Consider the following 20,844-nt stretch of genomic DNA (forward strand, 5'->3'; position numbering starts at 1 on the left):
CAAACCCTGGATTCAGTTAAGTTTTTCATCCTCATGTAGACAAAAGGATTCATAGCAGCTCCAACCATAGCGATATTCACTATGCATAGCACTAACATGGCAGATGTCCTTTTTACAACACATCAACAATACTGGCCTCCTAGAAATCTGGTGCATTAATTTAACAAACCAAACCTATTCAATATATTCTGTATATGAACAGAGAAGCTCCTGAAGTGCTAAGCTAAAGAATCCTCAACATGGCGTTGGCCCACTCTCTCAGGCACAAAACCTCAGCAGGAAAAATTCGGCCAGAATGGCTAATTGGGGGGAATGGAGGAAGCCTCCCAGCAGGTAAAAAAAGCATGAGTCCAGCTCCAGTTGAATCTTCAGAAATCTGAGGCTTGGGGAGATAGCCAAAAAGCTAGGCCCCTTTGAGTTCTTCCAGGGTTGGGTGGTATTGTATTTGATGATACTGGATGCAAATAAACTGAAAATGGCAGGATCTCTTAAGAGGGCAGGACTAGGTTGTACCTTCCCTCAGTAGTCCCTCCGCTCTCTATGCTCTTGTGCAACTCCAAAATAAAAAGCTAATAATTCACTCCAGTTGACTCCAACCATCTCATTTAATTTTTGAACACATTTAATAAGACAAATGAAGATTCCAGATAGCAAGTAATTGTCCATAGTTCTATTAAATCCCAAACTGCAGATGCACCAAAAGATGTTAATTCAGTCAGAGGTAAATTTATCATCATAAGAACATAATAAATTGCCATGCTGGGTCAGACCAAGGGTCCATCAAGCTCAGCATCCTGTTTCCAACAGAGGCCAAACCAGGCCACAAGGACCTGGCAATTATCCAGACACTAAGAAGATCCCATGCTACTGATGCAATTAATAGCAGTGGCTATTCCCTAAGTAAACTTGATTAATAACCGTTAATAGACTTCTCCTCCAAGAACTTATCCAAACCTTTTTTGAACCCAGCTACACTAACTGCACTAACCACATCCTCTGGCAACAAATTCCAGAGCTTTATTGTGCATTGAGTGAAAAAGAATTTTCTCCGATTAGTCTTAAATGTGCTACTTGCTAACTTCATGGAATGCCCCCTAGTCCTTCTATTATTCGAAAGTGTAAATAACCGAGTCACATCCCCTTTATCATTTTGGTTGCCCTTCTCTGTACCTTCTCCATCGCAACTTTATCTTTTTTGAGATGTGGCGACCAGAATTGTACACAGTATTCAAGGTGTGGTCTCACCATGGAGCGATATAGAGGCATTATGACATTTTCCGTTTTATTAACCATTCCCTTCCTAACAATTCCTAACATTCTGTTTGCTTTTTTGACTGCTGCAGCACACTGAGCTGACGATTTTAAAGTATTATCCACTATGATGCCTAGATCTTTTTTATGTGGCTGTTTTCTAGGAAATAATGCTCAAATCTATCCCCATATTGCTGGTATAGTCTATTTCACTAAACGGTGAACTAATGCCACCCCACACACAAAAAGATGGTTTGCTTCATTGCTCAATAAGAAGAATCTAGTTAAATTTGTTGAAATAATACTCACTGGAGCCTATAAATGCTTTATAAGGAGAGGATCCTCTAAGGTTGTATGTTGGAGAGAGACATCTTACCTGCTCCAAAGAGTGACTCAATTAAAGTAACAACAATGTAACACCAATATTTAAAATGGGCTCCAGAGGCGATCCAGGAAACTATAGACCAATGAGCCTGACATCAGTGCTGGGAAAAATAGTGGAAACTATTCTAAAGATCAAAATCACAGAGCATATAGAAAGACATGGTTTAATGGAACACAGTCAACATGGATTTACCCAACGGAAGTCTTGCCTAACAAATCTGCTTCATTTTTTTGAAGAGTTAATAAACAAGTGGATAAAGGTGAACCGGTAGATGTAGTGTATTAGGATTTTTAGAAGGCATTTGACAAAGTCCTTCATGAGAGGCTTCTAAGAAAACTAAAGAGTCCTGGCATAGGAGGCGATGTCCTTTCGTGGATTACAAACTGGATAAAGGGCAGGAAACAAAGTAGGATTAATGGTCAATTTTCTCAGTGGAAATGGGTAAACAGTGGAGTGCCTCAGGGATCTGTTCTTGAACCAGTGCTCTTCAATATATTTATAAATGATCTGGAAAGGAATACGAGTGATGTTATCAAATTTGCAGATGATACAAAATTACTAGAGTAATTAAATCACAAGCAGATTGTGACACATTGCAGGATGACCTTGTGAGACTGGAAGATTGGGAATACAAATGGCAGATGAAATTTAATGTGGACAAGTGCAAGGTTTTGCATATAGGGAAAAATAACCCTTGCTGTAGTTACATGATGATAGGTTCCATATTAGGAGCTACCCACCCAGGAAAAAGATCTAGGCATCAAAGTGGATAATACTTTGAAATTGTCGGCTCAGTATGCTGCAGCAGTCAACAAAGAAACAAAATGTTAAGAATTATTAAGAAGGGAATGGTAACAAAACGGAAAATGTCATAATGCCTCTGTATCACTCCATGGTGAGACCGCACCTTGAATACTGTATACAATTCTGGTCGTCGCATCTCAAAAAAGATATAGTTGCAATGGACAAGGTACAGAGAAGGGTGACTAAAATGATAAAGGGGATAGAACAGCTCCCCTATGAGGAGAGGCTGAAGAGGTTAGGACTGTTCAGCTTGGGGAAGAGACGGTTGAGGGGGGATATGATAGAGGTCTTTAAGATTATGAGAGGTCTTGAACAAATAGATGTGAATCGGTTATTTACACATTTGGATAATAGAAGGACTAGGGGGCATGCCATGAAGTTAGCAAGTAGCACATTTAAGACTAATCGGAGAAAATTCTTTTTCACTCAACACACAATTAAACTCTGGAATTTGTTGCCAGAGGATGTGGTTAGTGCAGTTAGTGTAGCTGGGTTTAAAAAAGGTTTGGATAAGTTCTTGGAGGAGACATCCATAAACATATAAAAATAAATAAACCTTAAATAAATAAACTGCTATTAATCAAGTTGACTTAGGAAATGGTCTCTGCTATTACTGGCATCAATAGCATGGGATCTTCTTAGTGTTTGGGTACTTTCCAGGTTCTTGTGGCCTGGTTTGGCCTCTGTTGGAAAGAGGATGCTGGGCTTGATGAAACCTTGGTCTTTTGACCCAGCATACACCAGAGTATCATATTAACTAGTAACTGTGGGTTACATAGTCCCCCCCCCCCCCCCCCCCAAGACCTGGTGTCCCCGACAGGTACACATTTTACAACAGCTAAGTAAATTGATGACAGACAACTCAATATATTCAGCTGCAATTGAATTAAAACAGCATATTATATGATCCAATAATATACCATCTAACACGCATAACAAAAAATTATTATTAAACACACTCATGGTAACAATGATACCTTAATACTATTCTGTTTGTATGATGCATTAAATATCTGCTGTAATTAATTTTTTTTTGCTCTCTCTGCTAGAATCAGCAATTCTGCCCTCTGCTTTAAAAGAGGATCAGGCTACACTTATTCATGTCTTGGTTATGAGTCAAGCTCGACTATTGTAACTCCCTCCTCCTCGGACTACCTGCCTCCACCACAAAACCTCTACAGCTGCTGCAAAACGCAGCAGCCAGATCTCTCACAAACACCAATCGCTCATCACACATCACCCCCATCCTAAAAAAACTCCACTGGCTCCCCATAACGCACAGGTCACAATACAAAATCCTCACCCTCCTTCACAAAACCATCTACACTGGAAAAAAAACTGGTCTATTGACCCTCCCCAACCCCACGATTGCCAGAGAAACCTGCGGTCCCAAAACACGGGCCTGCTTGCTATCCCCCACACAAAACTAGCCCGCCTTACCTCCACCAGACAACGTACCTTCTCAGTAGCTGGCCCCACCCTCTGGAACAAGCTACCCTCCCAACTCAGACTGGAACCCTCCACCCAATCGTTTAAAAAAACAATTAAAGACATGGCTATTCCACAAAGCCTACCAACACACAGGCTAACCCCCCCCCCCTCATCCCTCCCCACCCTACACCCCTCCCCCCTGTACCTCCCTTAAGACTCCCTAATCACAAGATATATATCGTTTACACGCCACACTGTGTATTCTATTCCGCCTCATGCCACCTGTCTATATTATATCTTAGTTTTTTGTATATATTGTATCTTAGTTTATTTGTTAAGAAGCCCCCCTAACCCAGTTCATTTTCTGACTCCCTCAACTTCCTATGCCTAATTTATATGCTTACTCTTTGTTCTATGTTGATCCATTAAGGTTTAAGGTTACAATATAAAATAGTATGACACCCCTGTCATGCTATCACACCAGTTATAATGTGAACCGATGTGATGTTCTCCAATGAATGTCGGTATATAAAAGCTAATAAATAAATAAATAAAATATAGCAGAAATAGCGCCCATGATTAAAAAAAGGCTTGTGGCTAGGCTAATTATATCAGAGAGAGAGAGCCTCTGTATAAAGTCAGTCTGACATTATATATAAATAATGCAATGCAAATGCATATGCAAATTCAATATTAAGTATTCCAGTGGGAGGAGTTTATGGGTGAAATATTTTTAAGCGCAACGAGGGGCACTTTGAATCGGGGTGGTATATAGTGTATCAGACTGATTATATATAGAAGCACTCTCTCTTGTTGCGCTTAAAAATATTTCCCCATAACTCCTCCCACTGGATTACTTAATGTTGAATTTGCATACATATTTGTGTTGCGTTATTTATTGCGCAAGTTAAGGCCCTATTTGTGAAATGATAAATGACCCTGTAAAATAGCTCCAACTTATTCAAAATACTGAGGCAAAATTATTAAGAAGGACCAAGAAGTAGGAGCACATACAGCTAGTTTTCAGAAATTTATACTGGTTTATGGCAGAATTTAGATTAAAATTCAAAATTCTTCCTACAGTATTTAAACTTTGCTGTTTTAAATTTTTGTTTTATATTTATGTATCATACATTAACTGTGAGTGTATTATGTTTCACTGAAACTGCACTAAAGTCATTAAGAAATTACGAGATATAGAATATATATACATTAATGCCCATGGAAACATGATGGCAGAAAAAGACCATATGACCTACCTAGTCTGCTCATCCACACCAACTATTTCAACTTTACAATAATCCCTACCAGTCCTTCAGAATTCTCCTGAGTTTATCATATGTTTTCTTGACTTCAGGTACTGTTCTCGTTTCCACCATTTCCACAGGGAGGCTGTTCCATGCATCCACTACCCTTTCTATAAAGAAATATTTCCTTAGATAACTCTTGAATCTACCTCCTATCATCCGCATCCCATGAGCCCTCATTCTAGAGCCTCCTTTCCATTGAAAGAAGCCTGCATCCTGTACATGGAAACCTTGGAGGTATTTAAATGTCCCTATTATATCTCCCCCATGTCACCTTTCATCTAAGCTATACACATTTAGATCTTTAAGTATGTCTCCATATGCTTTAGAACAAAGATCACTGATCATTTTAGTAACCACTCATTGGACGAATTCCAACTGGTTTATATCCTTTTGAAGATGTATTTATTTATTTAAATACTTTTTGATATACCGATACTCAAGACTAGTGTCTTATCGTACCGGTTTACATTGAAACAAGGGGTAACCAATTAACTATGAAGATAAAGTTACAATGAACAGGGGGTTTACAGAATGGGAGAGTAGAGAGCAAAAGATGCAGTCTCCAGAATCACAGTGTTCCAAATGAAGTCCCACCAGGGACCTACACAGAAGCAATATCTCCTCCCTTTTTCTGCTAACCATTCCTCTTCTCAATGCAACCAAGCATCTTACTGGATTTTGCCATTGCCTTATCCACCTGTTTGGACACCTTATGATCAACAGATACAATGCACCTCCAGATCCTGCTCTTCCTTTCATGCTTGGCAAAATCTCACCCCTACACTTTATCTCTCCCTTGGGTTTGTGCATTTTTCAGCATTAAATCCTAGCTGCCAGACCTTAGACCAGGGGTGGGCAATTCCAGTCCTCGAGGGCCACAAACCTGTCGAGGTTTTAGGATATCCTAATGAATATGCATGACATAGATTTGCATACAACTGAGGCAGGGTGCATGCAAATCTCTCTCATGCATATTCATTAGGGATATCCTGAAAACCAGACTGGTTTGTGGCCCTCGAGGACCGGAACTGCCCACCCCTGCCTTAGACCATTCCTCAAGCTTTGCTAGATCCCTCCTTGTGTTATCCATACCTTCTTGGCTGTCTACCCTGTTGCAGATTTTGGTGTCATCAGATAAGAGAGAAAAAAACTTTCCTGACAATCGTTCTGGTTATCAACATTGACAAAACTGAATTCCTTCACCTTGAGAGAAAACATACTAAAATCATTCAAACACCGATAACCCTAAGAAATAACCAAAAAATTGAGCTAGCCGAAAAAGTAAGGAATCTGGGAGTAATAATGGACCCAGAAATCAACCTGAAGCAACACATATCTATAAAAGTAAGAGAAGGCTACGCAAAACTTATGGTCCTCAGAAGATTAAAACCATTACTCACACCTGCCCACTTCAGAACAGTATTGCAAACACTTATCTTTTCTAGCACTGACTACTGCAATGCACTCTTACTAGGACTCCCAAGCACATCAATAAGACCACTCCAGATACTTCAAAATACTGCAGCCAGAATACTAATGGGAAAAAAGAGCAGGGACCATATAACCGAAACTCTAGCAGTCTTACATTGGTTACCCATCGAATACAGGATAAAATACAAAGCCTTATGCACCATACACAAACTAATATATGATAAAGAAGCAGACTGGCTAAACACAGCCTTACGAGTACACGTTCCACAAAGAAACCTCCGCTCAGCAAACAAAGCACTACTAACAATCCCTTCAGTAAAGTCAGCAAGTGAGAGAAAGGGGTTTATCATTGGCTGGGCCCATACTATGGAACACAATGCCACCCGAACTCAGATTACAGAATAATCTCAAAACTTTTAAGAAAAATCTAAAAACATGGCTCTTTAAAAAAGTCTTCACTAAAGAGTGTGGAGGGAAGAGAATGAAAGTACAAGGTAATGCAGATGAGAATGAATTTAATCAATCCTACTTTTAAGAAGTAATATTTCAAAGTGATAGTAACTCAATAATATACCTGAACCTGACCAACATTACTCAAATAATGGTTTTATTTATGAAATTGTAACCAAACTTTATTGGCACCTGTTAGAATGTAAGATATCCTACATTTACTTACCTTAGTCTATGTGCCTATTTGTAAACCGTTGTGATAGTCTATAACTTAGCGACGGTATAGAAAAGTTTTTAAATAAATAAATAAAATAAAAATGTCACTCAGAAAGATATTAAAAAGAAATGGTCCCAGGACTGATGGCACACCACTAGTAATGCCTCCTTCTTTGGATTGATGGCACACCACTAGTAATGCCTCCTTCCTTGGATTGAAGAAAAGGACTTGAACAGGTAAATGTGAATTGGTTATTTACACGTTCAGATAATACAAGGACTAGGGGGCACTCCATAAAATCAGCAAGTAGCACATTTAAAATAAACCAGAGAAAATTCTTTACAAGGAGAGGATCCTCTAAGGCTGTATATGTTGGAGAGAGACGTCTTGCCTGCTTCAAAGAGTGACTCAACTAAAGTTGAAGTATGCTCAGATAAAACACAAATCATTAACAACTTCTCAAGGGTGACCAGAGTATCATATTAACTAGTAACTGTGGGTTACACAGCTCCCCCCCCCCCCCCCCCCGAGACCTGGTACCCCGACAGGTACACATTTTACAACAGCTAAGTAAATTGATGACAGACAACTCAATACATTCAGCTGTAATTGAATTAAAACAGCATATTATATGCACAATTAAGCTCTGGAATTCATTGCCAGAAGATGTGGTTAAGGCAGTCAGTATAGATGGGTTTAAAAAAAGCTTTGGATAATTCCTAGGGGAGAAGTCCATAAACTGCTATTAATCGTATTGACTTAGGGAATAGCCACTGCTGATTATCAGCATCAGTACCATGGAATCTATTTAATGTTTGAGTTCTTGCCAGGTTTGTGTAACTTGGATAGGCCACTGTTGGAAACAGGATGCTGAGCTTTATGGACCCTTGGTCTGGCCCAGTAAGGCAACGTTTTATGTTCTTATCACTACTCTGTGTTGCCTCCCACTCAACCAGTTTCTAACCCAGTCACTTTAGGGTCAATACGAAGGGCACTCTATTTATAAGTGGCCTATGTGAAACCATGTCAAAGGTCTTACTGATATCCAAGTACAGTACATTTAGCGTTCTCCCCTAATTCAAGTCTCTGGTCACCCAATCAAAGAAACTGCTCAGATTTGTCTGACAAGATCTACTTCTGGTAAAAACATGCTGCCTCGAATCTTGCAATCCATTGGATTCCAAAAACTGACTATCCTCTGTTATAGCAGTAGGGTTGTCAACTTTTCCATGAAGCAGGACTGGACACTTGGAGAGGGGTGGCTAGCTGGCCGCAGCCGGTCCCCCCTCCCCCTCCTTTCAAATCAAGCATTGATTTTTTACTAGGCAGATTCTGCTTGCCTGTCTTTGGGGCTCGGTTCGACTCTCCTCTTCTTCTGTGACTCCCAGGAGGACAGCACGAAGTAACAACAAGTGCGGCACATCTATGGGAGAGGCAGAGGTGAGGAGAGAAATCGAGCCCTGAAAACAGGCAGGTGATTGAAGCATTGCCAGGCTGCCACTACCGATTGGCCCCTGGGCTTGCCTGGCCGGGTTTTACATTGTCCGGTTACTCTTGTAACCAGACTATGTACAACAGGCTACAAAACCGGACTGTCCGGTCGAAAACCAGGCAGTTGGTCACCCTAGAAAGCAATTCCATTAACATGTTCACAACAGAAGTCAGATTAACTGGCCTGTAGTTCCCAGCCTCCTCCTTATATCCACTTTTGTAATTAGGAAGCACATCTACCCTTTCTCCAGTTCTCAGGAACTACTCTCAACTCTAAAGAGGCATTGAAAAGGTCAGCCAGTGGAACTGCAAGAACTTCTCTAAAGTCCATTAATATCTCCAGATGTATCCCAATCCCACCTCATTGCTTTATATACTTTAAGCATAGCTAGCACCTCATGAAAATGTTTTTCTGAAAATCAATTGAGTTTACCTCACTTTCAATCTTATTCGTATTTATGTAATCCTGCTCCTGGCCCTTCTACCGTGAACACTGAACAGAAGTATTTAAGCAATTTCACTTTTACCTTATGAGCCCCTTCATAACCCTCCCCTTCACCTCTGAGTCTCATAAGGCCACTTTTGCACTTTCTTCTATCACTAACACAACATTTTACCATATGGGCTATTTTTTTTCTTTCATTTGAATCTTTGTCTTCCTGGCTACTTTCCCTGCTTTCTTTTTCTGTGATCTTATAAATGCTAACCATTATTCCCTTACCTTTTCAGCTACTTTTTTAACACACCAGAGTGGCCTCTTTATTTTCCTAATAAAAATCTCCATTTAGTTTTGCCCATTGCTCTTCTACTTCTAGATTTTCTCAGTTTACCACTCTTTTCAGCTACTTTTTTAAAACACCAGAGTGGCCTCTTTATTTTCCTAACAAAAATCTCCGTTTAGTTTTGCCCATTGCTCTTCCACTTCTAGATTTTCTCAGTTTACCACATTTTAACTAAGTTTTCTTGAAGTCTTGGACCGTTGCCTTCATCTACTGCAGTCTAATACCGAATCACACCCCCCAGTAATCACTGGATCCCACCTACAACAAAAACACTGTCCCTGTTTCTAAGCATCAGATCCAATATCACCCGTGAGGGTTTTGTTACTAGTTAATGGATCATCTGGGATCTCCCTGTTTCTCCACAGTCAATGTCTATTTTGATAGCCCACAACACCAGGATGTCCCAATTAACATCTAAGATATTGAAATCCCTTTCATAGAAATTTTATGAATATGCTCTATTAAATCTCTGTCCATTTCTTCTGTCTGTATATTATACCAGTATAAACAGATGTTCCATTCCCTCTTCCCAGATTAACCCAAAGTGCCTCCTTTGTAAACCCTGTAATTCTGTTCCTTAAAAAAATTTTTTTTTATATACATAGTGCTATGCATTCTCCCTTCCTAAAAGGATTGAAGCCTGGTATAACTATATCCCACTTATGGTTTTCCGTGTACCACATCTCTGTGATGGCCACCACATCCAAGTCAGCTTTTCCATGACTGTCTCTAGATCTGGGACTTTACTTCCCATACTATGAGATCAGTGTACATAACTTTCCAGATGTTGCCCCTTTTTTCCCATTTCTATACAAGTATTCAATGTTTTACTTACTTTAAGCAGTAACTTTCAAAGTGACATTCGTACGCTGATTTTAAACCATGCGCGCGTTTATGTGCACGTTATAAAATCAGCTACCCGCATGTACATGAGTGCACAATTCTATATCAACATGCACATGTGCGCGTGAATGCTGCCTCGAGCATGTAAGTGGGAGGGATTTTAGTAGATGCACTTGGCGTGGCCAATACCAGTTTCCCCAAGCCGTTCCCAGTTTACCCAGTTAAAGTATAGGACTTCCATAATCCCCTAGCTAGCCTGCCTTTCTTTTCCTCTACCTGCCGTGATTCTTAAAACTGCTGACTAGGCAAGATTTTTTTTTTTCTTCTTACACGCCCATCCACAGCTGAAATAACAATATGCAGATAGGGACCCCGGCGGGGTCTTATGCGCGTACGAGTTACACGCTGGGAAAATCAGGAACACCCATGTCCTGCCCATAGCCCTTTTTCGACAAACTTATTTTATCCACATACTGGGAGATATGCACATGGTTGCAGGCCTTTTTTAAATCTGCGTGGCCCACACGTACGAAGTCACACACTTATCTTTTGGTTTTGCCATGCGCAAGCCTTTGAAAATCTACCTTATAGGGTTTTGTTCATGAAGACTGATAGAGGGTGGAAGAAAGAGGAATGCTATTTTGAACACTGCAGTGGGAAGGGTGGGTAGGAGGACCCAAGCCAGAAACAATTAGAAGAAAGCTAGGGGCTCAGTTAGGTTGGTTCTGACTCTGGACAGGTCACTGATAGAGACTGAGGACTGAGTGTTCATTCTACTGAACAATGAGGGACTGTCTCTTGTGATCTTTGACTATACAAGACAATGGCCACATGTGATCCCAATGCAATGTTTATCTAGCGCTCTGGAATGGAAAGGGGCAAATCTTTCTGGAGTTTGTTTCAGCCAGGCTCTTTGAAGCAGCTGGGCCTCTTGGAAGATAAACAGGATATTCCCAGTATTGACAACTGAAGAGTTAATTCGGTGAGAGACTGGCACCTGGGGGCTAATGCTTTCATTTGCGCCTCTCCCTCCATCCCAATCACACTAACACAAAGACTAGAAGAAACTGAATTGAACCACCTAAGTCTGCCTTCCAAGAAATGTGCAGGGCAACTTACTGCATTTTTATAATTCTGGTACAATTCCTTGCCTGAAAGAGCTTACTATCTAAGTAGCTAATGTCTAAATATTAGACTTTCATAAGACGCTTGTCAGCACTTTTTCAAACAAAGATATGAATCAGAATTTCAGTTAGAACAAATATAAATTTAATATTCCATATCTTTGGAAGAACAGGAGCTATCCTTCAAGATACCTGTCCTATTTCGCCTCTATCCCTCCCCTCCTCCATACCCCATTCTCTCTCTTGTTCTGTGCCCTTTTCACTTCTTCCCTTTGACAGGAAAATTTGGAATTTTAGTCCAACTTTATTAATACACAAGGTAGCTTACATGTTTAAAATTCAGGTACATTAATTTCCTAGCCTAAAGCGCTTACTATCTGCGTGTCTACTATGGCTAGCACCAGTTCCCTCTGCCTCTGAAACCCTCTCTCCCCTCCACCCTGCACCAATTCCCCCTGAACCCAAACCCTTCTCTCTCTCCACTGCCAAGCACTAGCTCCCCCTGCCCTTCAACCCTTCTCTCTCCCTTTCCCATCCAGCACCAGTTCTCGCAGCCACGGACCAATTTCTCTTGTCACAAAACAGCAGCAGCAGCAAATCCCACGTTCACCCATTAGCCTGGAAAAGTCACAGTTTTCTCCCTTCCAGAATCAGAACATTCTTCTTTTATCTCTTTTCACTGGTGGCCTAGGTCCCGACTATTCCCTTCTCCTTCTGGTTCATGGTGGTAAGAGAGGCACTTAAGGGAGCTCTTAGTCCTTGCTGGTGGCAGCAGCACAAATAAAGCACACTGTCATGAACGTCCCACACGCTTCAGAAGATGGTGTTCTGCTCTTGCACAGTTACTTCTGTTGCTGTGCCCCCTGCCTGATTTTACTAACTGCAATTAGCAGTCCAAGAGCCATGTGGAACTGAGGCACAAGCATAGCTGAGTCTGTTGTCAGGAAGAGTCCCCTGGTCCCTTGTATCTCCGACATAGGTTGGCCTCCCTGAGCAGTAGGAGGCAGCATTGAAAAAGAGCAGTAGGCGGGAGCAATGCCATTATTATATCTCAATGAATTCTAGGCTGGCAGCTGGCCAGCCAGTCCTCTCTTCCTCCTTCCCTACAAAAGCCAGTGCCCAAGGATCATGGTTCTTTCCCCCTCTCCTTTGGTACACCACTGAGCTCGGCTCAGGTTTTCCCAAATGGTATGCAAGTTCTGAGATGTAAACAGGTGTAAACAACGTATGTACATAAAGCTGAGGTCTTGTTTTTAATTAATCGTAGTACACATTTTGTCTCAATGAGTTTTGGGGTTGGGATCCAATGGTCGATGGAGAAGGGATGCCAGAGCTCTGGCTGCTGCTATTAAGAGAAGATTCATCACCATTGTTTCAACTTCATGTCATCATCAGTACATGTAATTGCATGCTCTTTTGAAATGTGGTAAAAAATTCTTGTGGATCCTCTTATTTGGCTATAAAATGTTTTAACTTGAAAGCAACACTGAAAAACTTCTACTCCAGGGCCACCTGAATAGGATGCCTTGAAGAAGCTGTCTTGATTCCTCTGAATTATCTTTGCCATTATGCCACCGAAACGGAAAGGGAGAGTGAGGTTCTTCCCTTCCGAGATGCCTCAATTCACTGGACAGCTTCCAATAACATCTTTTGCGTCCCCAGTTCCTTCTTTGTCGGGTGGTGAGGTCCCCGTTGCGATTGCTAGCGGAGGAGCACTGGAATTGCCAGGGGAGGAGATTTCTCTCAGCTCCCATCAAGATACACTGCCATTGTTGAGATTTGATGCCTTCCAGGGGGCCGCAAAAGAGCAGCACAAAGCCTGAGTATCTTCCGATTTTTTGGAGGAGGCCTGGGAAGGAACTGGCTGAAGTGCTTGTGGGAGCCCTGTGGATAGTCGATGTCTTATGACAGATCTTTGCTGGTAATGTGGCTTCAGTTGAAGCTGGTTCAACTTCATAGAAACATAAAAACATAGAAATGACGGCAGAAGAAGACCAAATGGCCCATCCAGTCTGCCCAGCAAGCTTCCCTCATTTCTTCTCCCATACTTATCTGTTTCTCTTAGCTCTTGGTTCTAATTCCCTTCCACCCCCGCCATTAATGTAGAGAGCGGTGGAGGAGCTGCATCCAAGTGAAATATCTAGCTTGATTAGTTAGAGGTAGTAGGAGTAGTAACCGCCGCAATAAGCAAGCTACACCCATGCTTATTTGTTTTTACCCAGGTTATGTTATACAGCCCTTATTGGTTGTTTATCTTCTCCCCTGCTGTTGAAGCAGGGAGCTATGCTGGATATGCGTGAGGTATCAGTTTTTTTCTTCTCCCCTGCCGTTGAAGCAGAGAGCTATGCTGGATATGCATCGAAAGTGAAGTATCAGGCACATTTGGTTTGGGGTAGTAACCGCCGTGACAAGCCAGCTACTCCCCGCTTTGTGAGTGTGAATCCTTTTTTCTTCTCCCCTGCCGTTGAAGTTATGCTGGATATGCGTGAAGTATCAGTTTTTCTTTTCCCCTGCCATTGAAGCAGAGAGCTATGCTGGAAATTCGTGATGTATCAGTCTTTCTCCCATGCCGTTGAAGTAGAGAGCCATGCTGGATATGCGTCGAGAGTGAAGTATCAGGTACATTTGGTTTGGGGTAGTAACCGCCGTAACAAGCCAGCTACTCCCCGCTTTGTGAGTGCGAACCCTTTTTTCTTCTCCCCTGCCGTTTAAGCAGAGAGCTCTGCTGGATGTGTGAAGTAACAGTTTTTCTTTTCCCCTGCTGTTGAAGCAGAGAACTATGCTGGATATGCATTGAAAGTGAAGTATAAGAATGGAGTGATCAAGCTAGTTGAAAGGCATCAGGAATAGAGGAAGGTGGAGGTAGTAATTTGGATATTTGGTTTGGGGTAGTAACCGCCGTAACAAGCCAGCTACTCCCGTCTTTGTGAGTGCAAATCCTTTTTTCCACATTTCCTCTTGCTGTTGAATCTTAGAGTGATGTTGGAGTCACAGTAACCATGTGTATGTTTATTGACTAAGGGTATTGTCTCCAGGCAGTAGCCATCATTCTGGCGAGTCACCCACTCTTCATTGGCGGCCTCTTGACTTTATGGATCCACAGTGTTTATCCCACGCCCCTTTGAAGTCCTTCACAGTTCTGGTCTTCACCACTTCCTCCGGAAGGGCATTCCAGGCATCCACCACCCTCTCCATGAAGAAATACTTCCTGACATTGGTTCTGAATCTTCCTCCCTGGAGCTTCAAATTGTGACCCCTGGTTCTGCTGATTTTTTTCTTATGGTAAAGGTTTGTCGTTGCCTTTGGATCATTAAAACCTTTCAAGTATCTGAAAGTCTGTATCATATCACCTCTGCTCCTCCTTTCCTCCAGGGTGTACATATTTAGATTCTTCAAACTTCATGCCTTTCTTAATACTACCTAACTTTCTATTTGCTTTTTTGACTTCTGTTTCACATTAAGCCTAGGATTTAAAAGTATTGTATATGGTGACTTCAACATCCTTTTCCTGATGGAGATGCCTAATATGGAATCCAGCAGTATGTACCTATAGTTTGGATTATTCTTCTCTTTATGCATTACTTTGCACTTGTTTATATTAAATTCCATCTGCCATTTAGGCACCCAATTCCCCAGTCTCACAAGGTCCTATTGCAATTCTTTACAATTTACTCATGATTTAACTAATTTGAATAATATTGTATCATCTGCAAATCTGATAATTTCACTCATTGCTCCCATTTCCAGATCATTTATAAATATGTTGAAAGCACCAGTCGCAGTAAAGATTCCTGAAACTCTCCATATTTATCTTTCTCTTGAGAGAAATGCATTAACCAACATGTCAACTAGGGATCATATACCCTCTATACTTCATGAGCTGCATTGGTTACCAGCAATTATGCTCTTCCCTATTTTTTTTCATTTTGATCCACCTTCTAGTTTAAACTGGCAGTTATTTTTAAACTTTTACATATGGATCATCAATGCTCGTTGATTGACTATTTATGCCAGTAAGGTTGCTGTGTTCTCAAAATGCAAATTTGTTGAGTATACCGCCTGGAGAATCTTGAAAATTGGTAAGAATGTGTACTACAGCATTTCATCAGGTGGCTCCAACTTTCTGGAATGCTATGCCTTTGGAAGTATGTAGTATGTTGGAGGAGAAGTTTTTTAAGAAAACAATTGAAGACATCTTTTTAAATGTGCTTTTAATTTTTTTTTTATAATATATTTATTAAGCGAGCAAGGTATACAACAGTAAATGAACAATATCAGAGTTTAAAAAAAAATGCAATGTAAATACCATTTATCAGCAAGTTATTTAGCCACCAGCTAATAAAACTCACTGTTTTTACATAATTCCCCAGTAAACCCCTCACACAGAAACCAGTCATACCATACATACCAAAAGAATGGAAATATAACCTGTGTGTGTTATGTTATTGGGCACACTTATTAAATGTTACTTTGTACCTGTTTCCACCTTTTAAGTGCAACAAAGATTTTTGACCATACAAGTCTTTCTTCCTAAATTGTTCAAGTATGGCAAATTGTTTCATTTCCAATGTGCTTTTAATTTTCAGCTGTGAACATGTATTATTGCCTATTTTATTGAAGACTGTGAATGTGTTTTGTAATCTGCAGTGAATATTGTTTAGAGCTGTGGAATATAAGTGTTGCTAAATAAAATAAAATGACCATTTAGTCCTATTCTCTATTTCCCATGTTTCAGTCAGTTGCCAATCCATGTTAGGACATTGCTTCCTATTCTAAGATTCTCTAATTTCCTGATGAGCCTCTCATGAGTGACTATCAAACATCTTCTGAAAATCCAGATGCACTATATCAACTGACTCACTCTGGCCCACTCCTAAAAAAAAAAAATAAAATAAAATAAAATCTAAGATTTGCAAGGCAAGATTTCTCTTACTAAATCAGTACTGGCACCGCTCCATCAATCTGTCTCTATCCAGATAGTCAGGAATTTTGTTCTTGAAAATGTCTTCTACCATTTTGCCCTGCAGCAATGAATGTCAAGATCTCCAGGCTGTAGCTTATTGGATCATATTATATTGGTCATCATCCAATCCTTAGTTACCATAGGTGATTTGAATGAGATGTTACAGGTTACTAGTAATAAGCCTGAAATTTCATTTTTAAGTTCTTTCAGAACTCTAGGGTGTATGTCATCTGATTCTCTTTAGATTGTCAATTTGATCTATTGCATCTTCTCGGTTCACTGTAGTTTGCTTCAGTTCCTCTGAAGGTCATCCTCAAAGAATGTTTCCACATAGGTATCTCTCCTTGATACCCTCCTCAAAAAAGATCAAAGCAAAGTAGTCATTTAATTTTTCTTCAATGGTCTGGCTTTCTCTGAGTGCCCCTTTGACCCATCAATCGTCTAACGGTCCAACCAAATCCCTCACAGGCCTTTTGCTTTGAATGTATTTGAAAAAAATTTTATTCTGAGTTTTTGCCTTTCTAGCCTGTCTTATTAATTCTTTACATCTAACTTGGTAGTGATTATGCTTTTCCCTATTTTTTTTCATTTTGATCCATCTTCTAGTTTTTGAAAGATGTCCTTTTGGCTTTAATAACATATTTCACCTCACCATTTAACCACGCTGGCAGTCATTTGGTCTTTCTATCTTTTCTATCAATAGAATACATCTAGTCTGGGCTTTCAAGATGGTGTTTGTAAACAGCATGCATGCTACATGCAAATGTAACCTTGGCAACTAGTACTTTTACATTTTTCTATCCAATTTCCTCATTTTATCATAGTGTCCTTGTTTAAAGATAAATGTTGCCATAATAGTTTTCCTTCATGTCCTCTCTTCAGTGATTATGTTAAATTTGATTACATTAAGATCACTGCTGCCAAGTGAACCCTCCACAGTTACCTCTTGCACCAGATCCTGCATTGCAGGGAGGATTGAATCTAGAGTATTTCCTCATTTTGTCAGTTCCAGGAACAGCTGTTCCATGAAACAGTCATTTATGGTATCTTTATTTATTTAAAACATTTTTATCCCACCTATTCATAGTCCTAGGTGGGTTACAATATAACAAACATGGTCTTAAAAACAAACACTTGACAAATTAAAATAATAAACATACAAAATAAAATACTCACACATGGCTGCCAATCAAACATGATCATAAGATAAGCGGGCTAACTACAGTAATACTTTCCAAATGCTTGCTCAAAAAGAAATCCTTTCCTTTCCCTCTTTAGCATGTCCTGATGAGACATTTCACCCAATTAATATTGGAACAATTGAAATCACTCATTATTATTGTATTGATTAATTTATTAGTTTCCCTATATATATATATTTTTTTTTTTTTTAACATTTCACAGTTTCTTCTTTCTGGCCACGCAGACAGTATTATGATCTCACAGCTATATTCACCCTCATCACACAAGAAATTTCTATCCATAGAGATTCCAAAGTGCATTTTGCTTTCTACAGGAATTTTATCCTGTTTGACTCTATGCTATCCTTAACATATAGCACCACCCCTTCATTAATTTGATCTGGCCTATCATTTTGATATAATTTGTACCCTGGTATCAATGTCCCACTAGTTATCCTCCTTCTATCAGGTTTCCAAGACGCCTATTATGTCTACATCTTTGCTCAGTGCCATTCATTCTAATTCTCCAATCTTATATTTTTAGATTTCTGGCATTCACATACAAATAATTCAAAGTATGATATTTAATTGTATTCACAGTCTGCCTAGCAGTTGAAGTGGGCAGTTTGGAATCATTTACCTCTGACTACCTTTTATTTAAATGCACCAGGGCTACTTTTCCCTTTGTCACAACCCGTGGTGGCACAAAGCAATCTGCTGCCTGAGACGAGGGATAAGGCGGCACTCCCTTCCCTCCACCAAGGCACAGCACAGGCCAAAGAGGAGATTCTCTTGTAGCCTGGCCCTTTTGGTGATTTAAAGGGCTGCAGAAGGGGGAAAGCAAGAGTCCGAGTTCTCAGACAAGTGGAAGATAGACTGTCAGTGATAATATTTCTAGGAAGTTGGCAAGCTTGCCACATACTTAGGAATCCTATGAGCTGCCTCCCATGTTTCCCCAGCATTTGTCACCTGGAGAAGTAGAAGATGGGTGATTGGTGGGGCTCTGTACATTGCAGACTCTCTTCAGGTGGGTGCAAGGATATTAGGTTCCCTAGGAGAACTTTACAGCCTTCTGCCCCTTTCTTCCCAGCCCTCATCACACACATAATAGATTTTACATGGAAAAGGATATTTATAGTCTTCTGAGGTAAAAATATTACAACATGTATATTATTTTTACATGCACTGCTGAGGTGCCAACCAGAAAACCCTGCAAAAAAGGCACTTAGAACCCATCTCCCTCTCTCCCCCCCCCCCCTTTTTCGCTCCTGCTCCATTCCCCCACTCCCTGTTTTTTGTAATTTCCTCCTTTCTCAAGTTTATTGTAAACCGGCGTGATGTGCTTGCACGAACACCGGTATATTAAAAGCTGTTAAATAAATAAATAAATAAATTAAATAAATATATTGTAAAGTGCATTTGATGTGGGCTTGGCTGTCAAAAAAGCATGAGTAAACTGAATTACAATTACAATATAGTAAACTTCCCATACCGAAACAGTACTAAATGCCAGCACTCACACAGTACCAGCCCTACCTATGAAAAGGCAACACTGAAAATATTACACCAGACCTAAAACACTAATTCACCTCTTGTTAGAAAAACAGAACAAATCAGGCTGCAATAGATCCTCACACAGAAAAAATACCTCACTTCAGTCACACATGCAGACCCCTCACCAAATTCAGAATAAAGTGACCATAAGTATTAACAGAAATGTGCAGATAAAAACTGAACAGGAAACTGCAAGAAGCCAGACTGTATGCAGTGAACAATAGAAAAATAGAAATACCATCATTCCTTACAAAACAATAATAAAATGAAGAAATCAGAACACATCAATCATAATAATAAAACTTTATTAATAGAAGGAAAAGTAAACTCAAGGGGCTTGATATTCAAAGCGCATTCAGTGCTATTTAGTCAGATAAGCGGGACTTATGCTAATAAGTAGTGGCCGCTGAATATGCGCCTATGTTCAGTGGCCACCACTTAGCCGTATAAGTCCCTTATATGGCTAAAAGTAACATATACAAAGGTAGGCATGTACTAAGCAGTTCGGGGGCGGAGCATGTTATATGGCTAACTATAAATTTTCGGAGTTAAGTGCATAATTATAGGTTTACGTTTAGACACCCCATACAGTAGATCTAAACATAGCCAGGTAGACTTTTCCGGCTAAGTGCATATAGTGTGCATATGCATATATTTAGCAGCTTCGCTGTTCCACTGTATATACATTGCAACTTATCCTGATAAGTATTTACTGACTAAGCTACTTACACAGCCAGCTTTGAATATCTACCCCAAGAAATTTTTAAAAAAATTTTGAAAAAACCAATTAGATATTTCAAAACAATAGACATCAAATAACACCCAAGAATTAAAACTAATAATAAAAAAATTATCCATTATCCATACTGGGATCTTTTGATTTCCAGCCACCTTGCGATTGTGGTGGATTGGAGGAAAGGGGCCGCACAAACTTTCTCTCTCTTACAGATTCCCTTTCTCATGCATACACACATGCCATCTCTGTCTCACATAAGCACACAGGTTCTCTCACACACATACACGCATAAGACACTCACAACCTCTCTCTCTGAAACACACACACACATGCATGCATACAAGCTCTCACTCATACCCTCATGCATACAAGCTCTCTCACAAATGCATACAGGCTCTCTCACAACACACACACATCCTCTCAGGGCCTCATCCGCTCTTTTTGGGCCATGGTGAGATGGGCTGCACCATAGCCTTGCTGGGCCTTGCTCTTTGGGCTGCGGCAGGATGGGTCCTGCTGGGCCTCACTCTGTAGACTGTGGTGGGATGGGTTTTTCCGAGGCTCTGCAGGCTGTGGTGGGAAAGGCTTCAACACAACCCCACCAGGCCTCGTTCTTCGGGCTGCGATGGAATGAGCTCTGTAGGGCTTTGCTCTTCAAACTACAGCAGAATGGGGTCTCTCCTGCAGGCCCGCCAGGCCTCGCTATTTGGCAAGGTGAGGCAGATGCCACAGGAGTATTTTTGGGAGCCACTTTATGCTACCCGAGGCAGCTTCATCATCTTGCACCATGATAGAACCACCCCTGATCACAACCTCTCTACTGAGATATTCTAAATTCCCCATTATGCCAGTATCCTTTCAAGATACCACTCTTTGAACTATGCACTCCTG

The 20,844-nt window shown here is 40.5% G+C and overlaps 1 protein-coding gene across 1 annotated transcript in view; it reads right to left on the reverse strand.

The window, feature by feature from the left end:
- LRBA (LPS responsive beige-like anchor protein) overlaps positions 1-20,844 on the reverse strand; it is a 1,658,631-nt gene that overhangs the window by 292,397 nt on the left and 1,345,390 nt on the right.

Source organism: Rhinatrema bivittatum, chromosome 1 (assembly GCF_901001135.1).
Source record: "Rhinatrema bivittatum chromosome 1, aRhiBiv1.1, whole genome shotgun sequence".
Classification (NCBI taxonomy): domain Eukaryota; kingdom Metazoa; phylum Chordata; class Amphibia; order Gymnophiona; family Rhinatrematidae; genus Rhinatrema; species Rhinatrema bivittatum.